Source organism: Mobula hypostoma, chromosome 1 (assembly GCF_963921235.1).
Source record: "Mobula hypostoma chromosome 1, sMobHyp1.1, whole genome shotgun sequence".
Taxonomy (NCBI): domain Eukaryota; kingdom Metazoa; phylum Chordata; class Chondrichthyes; order Myliobatiformes; family Myliobatidae; genus Mobula; species Mobula hypostoma.
In genome coordinates this window covers 1,081,177-1,093,247 of record NC_086097.1, presented here as the reverse complement: position 1 = coordinate 1,093,247, position 12,071 = coordinate 1,081,177, and the positions used below count along the sequence as shown (strand labels likewise).

The 12,071-nt window shown below is 45.4% G+C and overlaps 1 protein-coding gene across 6 annotated transcripts in view; it reads left to right on the top strand.

Annotated features, from left to right (window-relative positions):
* Nucleotides 1-12,071, top strand: part of mlh3 (mutL homolog 3 (E. coli)) — a 120,597-nt gene that overhangs the window by 16,221 nt on the left and 92,305 nt on the right. The gene's annotated exons all lie outside the window — the stretch shown is intronic.

The window sequence follows — 12,071 nt, the reverse complement described above, 5'->3', positions numbered from 1 at the left end:
GTCTTTACTTCATCCCTCCCCCTCCTGGTTCGCCTATCACCTTGTGTTTCTCTCTCCCCTTTTAAATCCACTCCTTGTTTCTTTTTCTCCAGTCCTGCCGAAGGGACATGAACTGTACTTTTTTTCATAGATGCTGCTTGGCCTGCTGAGTTCCTCCAGCATTTTGTGTGTGGTGCTTGGATTTCCAGCATCTGCATATTTTCTGTTGTTTCTAATTTATTGTTTGTCTTTTTGTGTCCAAATCTTTTACCATCAAATTCTAGGGCACAAGTGTAGTTTAGAGTCAGATATTGTTTGTTCATGCACCTGTAAAGAACATTAAGATGTCTTCATGCATTCTGAGGCTTTAAAGGACTTCTGTTGGGCACCTTGCTATTTAGACAGTGTAGGTTCAGATTCCTACACTTCATACATGAAGAAAACAGTCTTCGAAGTCAGGGGTACTGAGATTTTGGAATAATTTGAGCATGCCTTCTCTCTACCATTCACATCTGCTCAAATCAGTGCTATCAGGGTCTGGCATAGCAAATGCAGAAAGCTGGGAGCCAACTTTAAAGCATATAGACAAGTGGAAAATAGCGCTTAATTCCACGCAGGGCAGTCAACTGAGTTCAAAGGAACATGAACACATAGACAATAGCACTCTGTCTTTGACTCATACTGAGATGAGATTAGCTTTATTTATCACATGAACATTGAAGCAAACGGTGAAATGTATCATTAGCATCAAATCAGCAAGGGATGTTCTGGGGACAGTCCGCAAGTGTCACCATGCTTCCGGCACCAACAAAGCACGTCCACAACTCACTAACTCTGACCCATATGTCGTTGGAATATGAGAGGAAACCGGAGCAACCGGAGGAATCTGAATTCTGATTCTGGTCATATGCTACTGTGCAACCCAAACATACCAACTTTCCACTTTCTAAACTAACCACTTTCTACCATGCTGCACATACATAGTAGTCACATTGAACAGAATTTGCCCGTACATAGAGGTCAGACTCAACAGAAGTGGTGCCCCGTCTGGATAAACCATCTCTCACTGCTCCCCATCAGTAATTTCTTTGGCTCTTTAACTTTTCGACCACATTTTGACTCTTCCTCGTGTTTACGTGGATAAAGTGTCTTCTTGTTTGCTGGGTGGAATAAGAATAGATGGCGTTTTCTACCCCTCCTCCTCAAGGAGGTGCACCAGAGGATTAGCCATAAAAAGAGAGAAAGATAAACTCTCCACTGCTGCAAATTCAGGACCCCACATCCTAGCAACAATCTGGTAAATAATTTCTGCACTCTTTCTAGTTTAATTGCGGCTTTCTTGTAGAGGAAAAGACTTGTATTGTTGACAAGGGTGGAAAATTTTCGTAATTCAGCAAATGAGAAAAATAGCGTTCCGTTATATGGAAAGAGAAATTAAACAATTATTTTTCACGTGTCTTCAAAAATCTAGAAAGTCTCTGGAAATAGTGTAAGATTGTAGATCATAAGACCATAAGACATGGGACCAAAATTAAGCCATTTGGCCCATCGAATCTGCTCTGCCATTCAATCATGGCTGATCCTTTTGTCCCCTCCTCAGCTCCACTCCCTGGTCTTCTCCTTGTAACCTTTGACCTGTGTCCAATCAAGAACCTATCTGTCTTTGCCTTAAATACACCCAATTACCTGGCCTCCACAGCTGCCTGTGGTAACCAATTCCACAAATTCTCCACCCTCTGGCTAAAAAAAATTCTCCTCATCTCTGTTTTAAATGGGTGCCCCTCTATCCTGAGGTTGTACCCTCTTGTGCTAGACTCCCCCACCATGGGAAACATCCTTTCCACATTTGCTCTGTCTCGGCCTTTCAACATTTGGAAGGTTTCAATGAGATCCCCTGTCATCCTTCTAAATTTCAATGAGAACAGAACCAGAGCTATAAAACGTTGCTTGTATGATAACCCTTTCATTCCTGGAGTCATCCTTGTGAACCTCCTCTGGACCCTCTCCAGTGCCAGCCCCTACTTCTCTGAGATGAAGAGGCCAAAACTGTTCACAATACTCACTCATCAGTGCCTTATAAAACCTGAGCATCATGTCCCTGTTTGTATTTTAAACTTCTTGAAATGAATACTAACATTGCATTTACCTTCCTCACCACTGACTCAACCTGTGAGGTAACTTTTAGGGTGTTCTGCACAAAGACTCCCAAGCCCCTTTGCATCTCAGATTTTTGGATTTTCTCCCCATTCAGAAAGTAATCTTCACACTTATTTCTTCTACCAAAGTGCATGACCATGCATCTTCCAAAATAGTATTTCATTTGTCACTTCCTTGCCCTTTCTCCTAATCTGTCTTAAGTCCTTCTGTAGCCTATCTGTTTCCTCAACACCGCAGGCCCCTCCATCAATCTTCATATCATTTGCAAACTTGCCAACAAAGCCATCTATACCATCATCTAAATCATTGATATACAGCATAAAAAGAAGTGGTCCCAACACTGACCCCTGCGGGACACCACTAGTCACTGACACCCACAAGAATCCTTCTATTCCCACTTGCTGCTTCCTACCAACCAGCCCATGCTCTAACCATGTCATTAAATTTCCTGTAATACCATGGGCTCATAGGTTGGTAAGCAGCTTCATCTGTGGCACCTTGTCAAATGCCTTCCGAAAGTCCAAATATACGATATCCACTGCATCCCCTTTATCTATGCTACTTGTAATCCAAAGAATTCCAGCATGTTTGTCAGGCAAGATTTTCCCTTAAGGAAACCATGCTGACTTTGTCCTGTCTTTTCCTGTGTCACCAACTACTCCATAACCTCATCCTTAACAATTGACTTCAACATCTTCCAACCACTGAGGTCAGGCTAACTGGTATATAATTTCCTTTCTGCTACATTCCTCCTTTCTTAAAGAGTGGAGTGACATTTGCAATTTTCCAGTCATCTGACACCATGATTTTTAGACAATAGGTGCAGAAGTAGACCATTCGGCCCTTCAAGCCTGCACCGCCATTCTAAGATCATGGCTGATCATCTACTATCAATACCCGGTTCCTGCCTTGTCCCCATAACCCTTGATTCCCCTATCCATAAGATACCCTATCTAGCTCCTTCTTGAAAGCATCTAGAGAATTGGCCTCCACTGCCTTCTGAGGCAGCGCGTTCCACACCTCCACAACTCTCTGGGAGAAGAAGTTCCTCCTCAACTCTGTCCTAAATGACCTACCCCTTATTCTTAAACCATGCCCTCTGGTAGTAGACTCTCCCAGCATCTGGAACATATTTCCTGCCTCTATCTTGTCCAATCCCTTAATAATCTTATATGTCTCAATCAGATCCCCCCTCAATCTCCTTAATTCCAGCGTGTACAAGCCCAGTCTCTCTCACCTCTCTGCGTAAGACAGTCCGGACATCCCAGGAATTAACCTAGTGAACCTACGCTGCACCTCCTCCACAGCCAGGATGTCCTTCCTTAACCCTGGAGACCAAAACTGCACACAATACTCCAGGTGTGATCTCACCAGGGCCCTGTACTAATGCAAAAGGATTTCCTTGCTCTTGTACTCAATTCCCTTTGTAATAAAGGCCAACATTCCATTAGCCTTCTTCACTGCCTGCTGCACTTGCTCATTCACCTTCAGAGACTGATGAACAAGTACTCCTAGATCTCTTTGTATTTCACCCTTACCTAACTCCACACCGTTCAGATAATAATCTGCTTTCCTGTTCTTGCTCCCAAAGTAAATAACCTCACACTTATTCACATTAAACGCCATCTGCCAAGTTTCTGCCCACTCACCCAGCCTATCCAAGTCACCTTGAATTCTCCTAACATCCTCATCACATGTCACACTGCAACCCAGCTTAGTATCATCAGCAAACTTGCTGATGTTATTCACAATGCCTTCCTCTAAATCATTGATGTAAATCGTAAACAGCTGTGGTCCCAATACCGAGCCCTGTGGCACCCCACTAGTCACCACCTGCCATTCCGAGAAACACCCATTCACTGCTACCCTTTGCTTTCTATCTGCCAACCAGTTTTCTATCCATGTCAATATCCTCCCCCCAATGCCATGAGCTCTGATTTTACCCACCAATCTCCTATGTGGTACCTTATCAAATGCCTTCTGAAAGTCAAGGTACACCACGTCCACTGGATCTCCTGCATCTATCTTCCTGGTTACATCCTTGAAAAACTCCAATAGATTAGTCAAGCATGATTTGCCCTTGGTAAATCCATGCTGGCTCGGCCCAATCCTATCACTGCTATCAAGATATGCCGCTATTTCATCTTTAATAATGGACTCTAGCATCTTCCCCACTACTGATGTTAGGCTAACAAGGCGATAGTTCTCTGTTTTCTCCCTCCCTCCTTTCTTAAAAAGTGGGATAACATTAGCCATTCGCCAATCCTGAGGAACTGATCCTGAATCTAAGGAACATTGGAAAATGATCACCAATGCATCCGCAATTTCCAGAGCCGCTACCTTTAGTACACGAGGATGCAGACCATCTGGACCTGGGGATTTGTTAGCCTTCAGTCCCATCAGTCTACTCATCACCATTTCCTTCCTAATGTCAATCTGTTTCAGTTCCTCTATTACCCTATGTCCTTGGCCCATCCATACATCTGGGAGATTGCTTGTGTCTTCCCTAGTGAAGACAGATCCAAAGTACTTATTAAATTCGTCTGCCATTTCTCTTGATTCCCATTACAATTTCTCCCAATTCATTCTTCAAGGGCCCAACATTGTTCTTAACTAACATACATCAAAGTTGCTGGTGAACGCAGCAGGCCAGGCAGCATCTATAGGAAGAGGCGCAGTCGACGTTTCAGGCCGAGACCCTTCGTCAGGACTAACTGAAGGAAGAGTGAGTAAAAATCCCTTACTCACTCTTCCTTCAGTTAGTCCTGACGAAGGGTCTCAGCCTGAAACGTCGACTGCGCCTCTTCCTATAGATGCTGCCTGGCCTGCTGCGTTCACCAGCAACTTTGATGTATGTTGCTTGAATTTCCAGCATCTGCAGAATTCCTGTTGTTTTTGTTTTTATTGTTCTTAACTATCTTCCTTCTCTTCACATACCTAAAAAAACTTTTGCTATCCTCCTGTATATTCCTAGCTAGCTTGCGTTCATACCTCATTTTTTCTCCCTGTATTGCCTTTTTAGTTAAGTTCTGTTGCTCCTTAAAAATTTCCCAATCATCCGTCTTCCCACTCACCTTAGCTCTGTTATACTTCTTTTTTAGTGCTATGCTATCTCTGACTTCCTTTGTCAACCACTGTGGCCACTTTCTCCCCTTTGAATCCTTCCTTCTCCGGGGGATGAACTGATTTTGCACCTTGTGCATTATTCCCAAGTATAAGAGCTGGAATGTTATGATGAGGTTGTATAAGGCATTGGTGAGGCCGAATCTGGAGTATTGTGTTCAGTTTTGGTCACCAAATTACAGGAAGGATATTAATAAGGTTGAAAGAGTGCAGAGAAGGTTTACAAGGATGTTGCCGGGACTTGAGAAACTCAGTTACAGAGAAAGGTTGAATAGGTTAGGACTTTATTCCCTGGAGATTTGACAGAGGTATATAAAATTATGATGGGTATAGATAGAGTGAATGCAAGCAGGCTTTTTCCACTGAGGCAAGGGGAGAAAAAAACCAGAGGACATGGGTTAAGGGTGAGGGGGGAAAAGTTTAAAGGGAACATTAGCGGAGGCTTCTTCACACAGAGAGTGGTGGGAGTATGGAATGAGCTGCCAGATAAGGTGGTAAATGCGGGTTCTTTTTTAACATTTAAGAATAAATTGGACAGATACATGGATGGGAGGTGTATGGAGGGATATGGTCCGTGTGCAGGTCAGTGGGACTAGGCAGAAAATGGTTCGGCACAGCCAAGAAGGGCCAAAAGGCCTGTTTCTGTGCTGTAGTTTCTATGGTTTCTATGGTGGAATACCTGCCATTGCTGTTCCACTGTCTTTTCTGCTAGGATATCTGACCAGTCAACTTTGGCCAGCTCCTCCCTCATGGCTCCATAGTCTCCTTTGTTCAACTGCAATACTGACACTTCTGATCTGCCCTTATCCCTCTCAACTTGCAGATAAAAACTTACCATATTATGGTCACTACCTCCTAATGGCTCCTTTACTTCAAGATCACTTATCAATTCCTGTTCATTGCACAATACTAAATCCAGAATAGCCTTATCCCTGGTCGGCTCTCGTACAAGCTGCTCCAAAAATGCATCCCGTAGGCACTCTACAAACTCCCTATCCTGGGGTCCAGTACCAACCTGATTTTCCCAGTTCACCTGCATGTTGAAATCCCCCATAACTACTATGAGATTTCCTTTGCCACATGCCATTGTTAACTCCCTATTCAACTTGCACCCAATATCCATGCTACTATTTGGGGGCCTGTAGATAACACCTATTAGGGTCTTTTTGCCCTTACTGTTCCTCAGTTCTATCCACACTGACTCTACTTCTCCTGATTCTATGTCACCCCTTGCAAGGGACTGAATCTCATTCCTCACCAACAGGGCCACCCCACCCCCTCTGCCCACCTTTCTGTCCCTTCGATAGCACGTATACCCTTGTACATTCAATTCCCAGGTCTGATCCCCCTGCAGCCATGTCTCCGTTATCCCAACAATATTATAGTTACCCATTCGCACCTGAGCTTCAAGCTCATCCGCCTTATTTCTGACACTTCGTGCATTCAGATATAGAATTTTTAACCCATTTCTCCTCTCTCTGTTTAAATCGCTACCTATTGTGCATAACCCAGCTCCCCGAACTCTCACCGGGCTATACGCCCCTTGAATTTTGTTGTCCTTCTTAAATTTACTTACTCTTTCTGCACATTTAACTCCATGCTCTGTCAGACCATCCCTCTGCACATGTATCCTCCTTATCACTCGTTCCCCCTCACCTTTCTCTACTTCACACTTAATATTCCAGAACCGTGTAGTCCCCACCTGCCCTTTATACTTCATTTCGCTATCCTCTCTCACATTCTGGATCCCTGCCCCCTGCAAATTTAGTTTAAACCCCCCCAAGCAGCACTAGCAAACTTTCCTGCAAGTATGTTAGTACCCCTCCAGTTCAGGTGTAAACCGTCCCATCGGAACAGATCCCACCTTCCCTGAAACAAAGCCCAATTATCTAAAAACCTGAAGCCCTCCCTCCTGCACCATCCTCTCAGCCACGTATTGATCTGTATAATCCTTCTGTTCCTCGCCTCACTCGCACGTGGCACAAGTAGCAATCCTGAGATTGTTACCCTGGAGGTCCTGCCCTTCAGCTTCGCACCTAACTCCCTGAATTCACTACGCAGGACCCCTCACTCTTCCTACCCACGTCGTTGGTCCCTACATGGACCACAACATCTGGATTCTTGCCCTCCCTCTCGAGAATAACCTGCACCCGATCTGAGATGTCCCAGACCCCGGCACCAGGGAGGCAACATACCATCCGAGACTCCCGATCTCCCCCACAAAATCTCCTATCTGCCCCCCTGACTATAGAATCTCCTATCACTACCGCTGTCCTCTTTTCCCTCCTCCCCTTCTGAGTCGAGGGTCCAACCTCAGTGCCAGAGACAGGACCACTGCAACTTGTTCCTGGTAGGTCATCCCCGCCAACAGTATCCGAAACGGTATACTTATTGTTGATGGGAATGGCCACAGGGGTGCTCTACACTCTCTGCCTGCTCCCCCTCCATCCCCTGACAGTCAGCCAGTTGCCTACCTCCCGTCTTTTCGGTGTGACTACCTCCCGATAACTCTTATCTATCTCTGTCTCTGCCTCCCGAATGATCCGTAGTTCATCCAGTTCCAGCTCCAATTCCCTAACTCGCTCTGATAGGAGCTGCAGCTGGATGCACCTTCTGCAGGTGTGGTCATCAGGGACAACTGCGTTGACCCTGACCTCCCACATACTGCATACGGAGCACACCACTGCTCTAACTATCTCCCCCATTACCTGATCCCAGATTAATCAGAATAAATGAAAAAGTACCTACCGACCTTCCCTTTTTTCCTCAGCAAGCACGTACTCAGGCTCACTGATTACCTTTCACCGAAGACCCCCTTACGCCGAAGCCCACTGAGCCAAAGTCCAGCACTCTGCTGCCCGCACCTGAAAGTGGGCCTCTTTTTAAACTCCACGCTCGCCGCTGATGTCACCCGCGCCTGCGCAGTTTTACCTTCCTCCTCAGGTAATGCCTAGGTAGTCCCGATCTTCCTCGGCCTACCTACAACGGCTGATCCTCCGATCTCCAGTTGTCCGTCGACCTCGAGCACTCCTTGCTCCCCCACCGGCACTGCCCGCGCCTGAAAGTGAAAGATCATTACTCATGCCTCCACAATCTCTACTGCTACCTCTTTCAGAACCCTACGGTACGGTTCATCTGGTCCGGTGACTTGTGTATCCTTGGGTCTTTCAGCTTTTTGAGCAACTTCTTCCGTGTAATAGTAACTGCACTCACTTCTCTTTCCTCACACTCTTCAACATCTGGGACACTGCTATTATTTTCCACAATGAAGACTGATGAAAAATACTCATTTAGTTCAACTGACATCTCCTTATTTCTGGTCTCATTTTCTAGCAGTTCAATATCTACTCTCATCTCTTTTATTTTTCACTTTGATATTGTTTGCTAGCTTGCTTTCGTAATTCATCTTTTCCCTCCTAAGGATTCTGTTAGTTGCTCCCTACAGGGTTTTAAAAGCTTCCCAGTCCTCTGACTACCCACTAATTTTTGCATTGTTGTACTTTTGAGTATTTCTTTTTTTTGGAATGTATCAGTTCTGCACCTTCCTCATTTTTCCATAAATTCATGCCTTTGCTACTGTGCTGTTACTCCTGCCGGTACCTCATAGAACATAGAACAGTACAGCACAGTAAAGGCCCTTTGGCCCACAATGTTGTGACGACCCTTAAACCCTGCCTCCCATATAAGCCCCCAACTTAAATTCCTCCATATACCTATCCAGTAGTCTCTTAAATTTCACTATTGTATCTGCCTCCACCACTGACTCAGGCAGTGCATTCCATGCACCAACCTTTCTCTGAGTAAAAAACCTTCCTCGAGTATCCCCCTTGAACATCCCACCCCTTACCTTAAAGCCATATCCTCTTGTATTGAGCAGTGGTGCCCTGGAGAAGAGGTGCTGGCTGTCCACTCTATCTATTCTGCTTAATATATTGTACACCTCTATCATGTCTCCTCTCATCCTCCTTCTCTCCAGAAAGTAAAGCCCTAGCTCCCTTAATCTCTGATCATAATGCATACTGTCTAAACCAGGTAGCATCCTGGTAAATCTCCTCTGTACCCTTTCCAATGCTTCCACATCCTTCCTATAGTGAGGCGACCAGAACTGGACACAGTACTCCAAGTGTGGCCTGACCAGAGTTTTATAGAGCTGCATCATTACATCGCGACTCTTAAACGCTATCCCTCGACTTATGAAAGCTAACACCCCATAAGCTTTCTTAACTACCCTACCTACCTGTGAACATGTACCCCCAGATCCCTCTGCTCCTCCACACTACCAAGTATCCTGCCATTTACTTTGTACTCTGCCTTGGCGTTTGTCCTTCCAAAGTGTACCACCTCACACTTCTCGGGGTTGAACTCCGTCTGCCACTTCTCAGCCCACTTCTGCATCCTACCAATGTCTGTCTGCAATCTTTGACAATCCTCTACACTATATGAAACACCACCAACCTTTGTGTCATCTGCAAACTTGCCAACCCACCCTTCTACCCCCACATCCAGGTCATTAATAAAAATCACGAAAAGTAGAGGTCCCAGAACAAATCCTTGTGGGACACCACGAGTCACAACCCTCCAATCTGAATGTACACCCTCCACCACCAACCTCTGGCTTGTGCAGGCAAGCCAATTCTGAATCCACCTGGCCAAACTTCCCTGGATCCCATGCCTTCTAACTTTCTGAATAAGCCTACTGAGTGGCACCCTGTCAAATGCCTTACTAAAATCCTTGTAGATCACATCCACTGCACTGCCCTCCTCTATATGCCTGGTCACCTCCTCAAAGAACTCTATCAGTCTTGTTAGACATGATCTGCCCTTCACAAAGCCATGTTGACTTTCCCTGATCAGACCATGATTCTCAAAATGCCCATAGATCCTATCTCTAAGAATCTTTTCCAACAGCTTTCCCACCACAGACGTAAGGCTCACTGGTCTATAATTACCTGGACTATCCCTACTACCTTTTTTTAACAAGGGAACAACATTCGCCTTTCTCCAATCCTCCGGTACCATTCCCGTGGATAACGAGGACATAAAGATCCTAGCCAGAGGCTCAGCAATCTCTTCCCTCGCCTCGTGGAGCAGCCTGGGGAATATTCCATCAGGCCCCAGGGACTTATCCGTCCTAATGTATTGTAACAACTCCAACACCCCCTTTCTCTTAATATCAACATGCTCTATAACATCAACCTCACTCATATTGTCCTCACCGTCATCAAGTTCCCACTCATTGGTGAATACCGGAGAGAAGTATTCATTGAGGACCTCGCTCACTTCCACAGCCTCCAGGCACATCTTCCCACCTTAATCTCTCATCGGTCCTACCTTCACTCCTGTCATCCTTTTGTTCTTCACATAATTGAAGAATGACTTGGGGTTTTCCTTTACCCTACTGGCCAAGGCCTTCTCATGCCTTCTGTTTGCTCTCCTCAGCCTCTTCTTAAGCACCTTTCTTGCTTCCCTATATTCCTCAATAGACCCATCTGATCCTTGCTTCCTAAACCTCATGTATGCTGCCTTCTTCCACCTGACTAGATTTTCCACCTCACTTGTCACCCATGGTTCCTTCACCCTACCATTCTTTATCTTCCTCACTGGGACAAATTTTTCCCTAACATCCAGCAAGAGATCCCTAAACATCAACCACATGTTTTTCCCTGCAAAAACATCATCCCAATTCACACCTGCAAGTTCTAGCCTGATAGCCTCATAATTTTCCCTTCCCCAATTAAAATTTTTCCTGTCCTCTCTGATTCTGTCCTTTTCCATGATAATGCTAAAGGCCAGGGAGCGGTGGTCATTGTCCCCCAGATGTTCACCCACTGAGAGATCTGTGACCTGACCCGGAATCGTTACCTAATACTAGATCTAGTATGGCATTCCCCCTAGTCAGCCTGTCAACATACTGTGACAAGAATCTGTCCTGGACACACTTAACAAACTCTGCCCCATCTAAACCATTGGAATTAATCAGGTGCCAATCAATATTAGGGAAGTTAAAGTCACCCATGATAACAACCCTGTTATTTTTGCACCTTTCCAAAATCTGCCTCCCAATCTGCTCCTCGGTATCTCTGCTGCTACCAGGGGGCCTATAGAATACTCCCAATAGAGTAACTGCTCCCTTCCTGTTCCTGACTTCCACCCATACTGACTCAAAAGAGAATCCTGCGACATTACCCACCCTTTCTGTAGCTGTAATAGTATCTCTGACCAGTAATGCCACACCTCCTCCCCTTCCCCCCCTTTATCCCTTTTAAAGCACTGAAATCGAGGAATTTTGAGAATCCATTCCTGCCCTGGTGCCAGCCAATTCTCTGTAATGACCACTACATCATAATTCCATGTATATATCCAAGCTGTCAGTTCATCACCTTTGTTCCTGATGCTTCTTGCATTGAAGTACATGCACTTTAGCCCTTCTACCTTACTACCTTTACACCCTTTATTCTGCTTCTCTTTCCTCAAAGCCTCTTTATATGTTAGATCTGGCCTTACTCCATGCACTATACTTGCAGTTCTCGCATGACCTTGATCCCCCTCCACCTCACTATCTGCTCTAACACTCTGGTTCCCCTCCCCCTGCAAATCTAGTTTAAACTCCCTGGAGCAGCACTAGCAAACCTTCCCGCAAGGATGTTAGTGCCCCTCCAGTTCAGGTGCAACTCGTCCCGTCGGAACAGGTCCCACCTTCCCTGGAACAAGGCCCAATTGTCCAGAAACATGAAGCCCTCCATCCTGCACAACTCCTTAGCCACGTATTTAACTGCATTATCTTCCTATTTCTAGGCTCACTAGCACGTGGC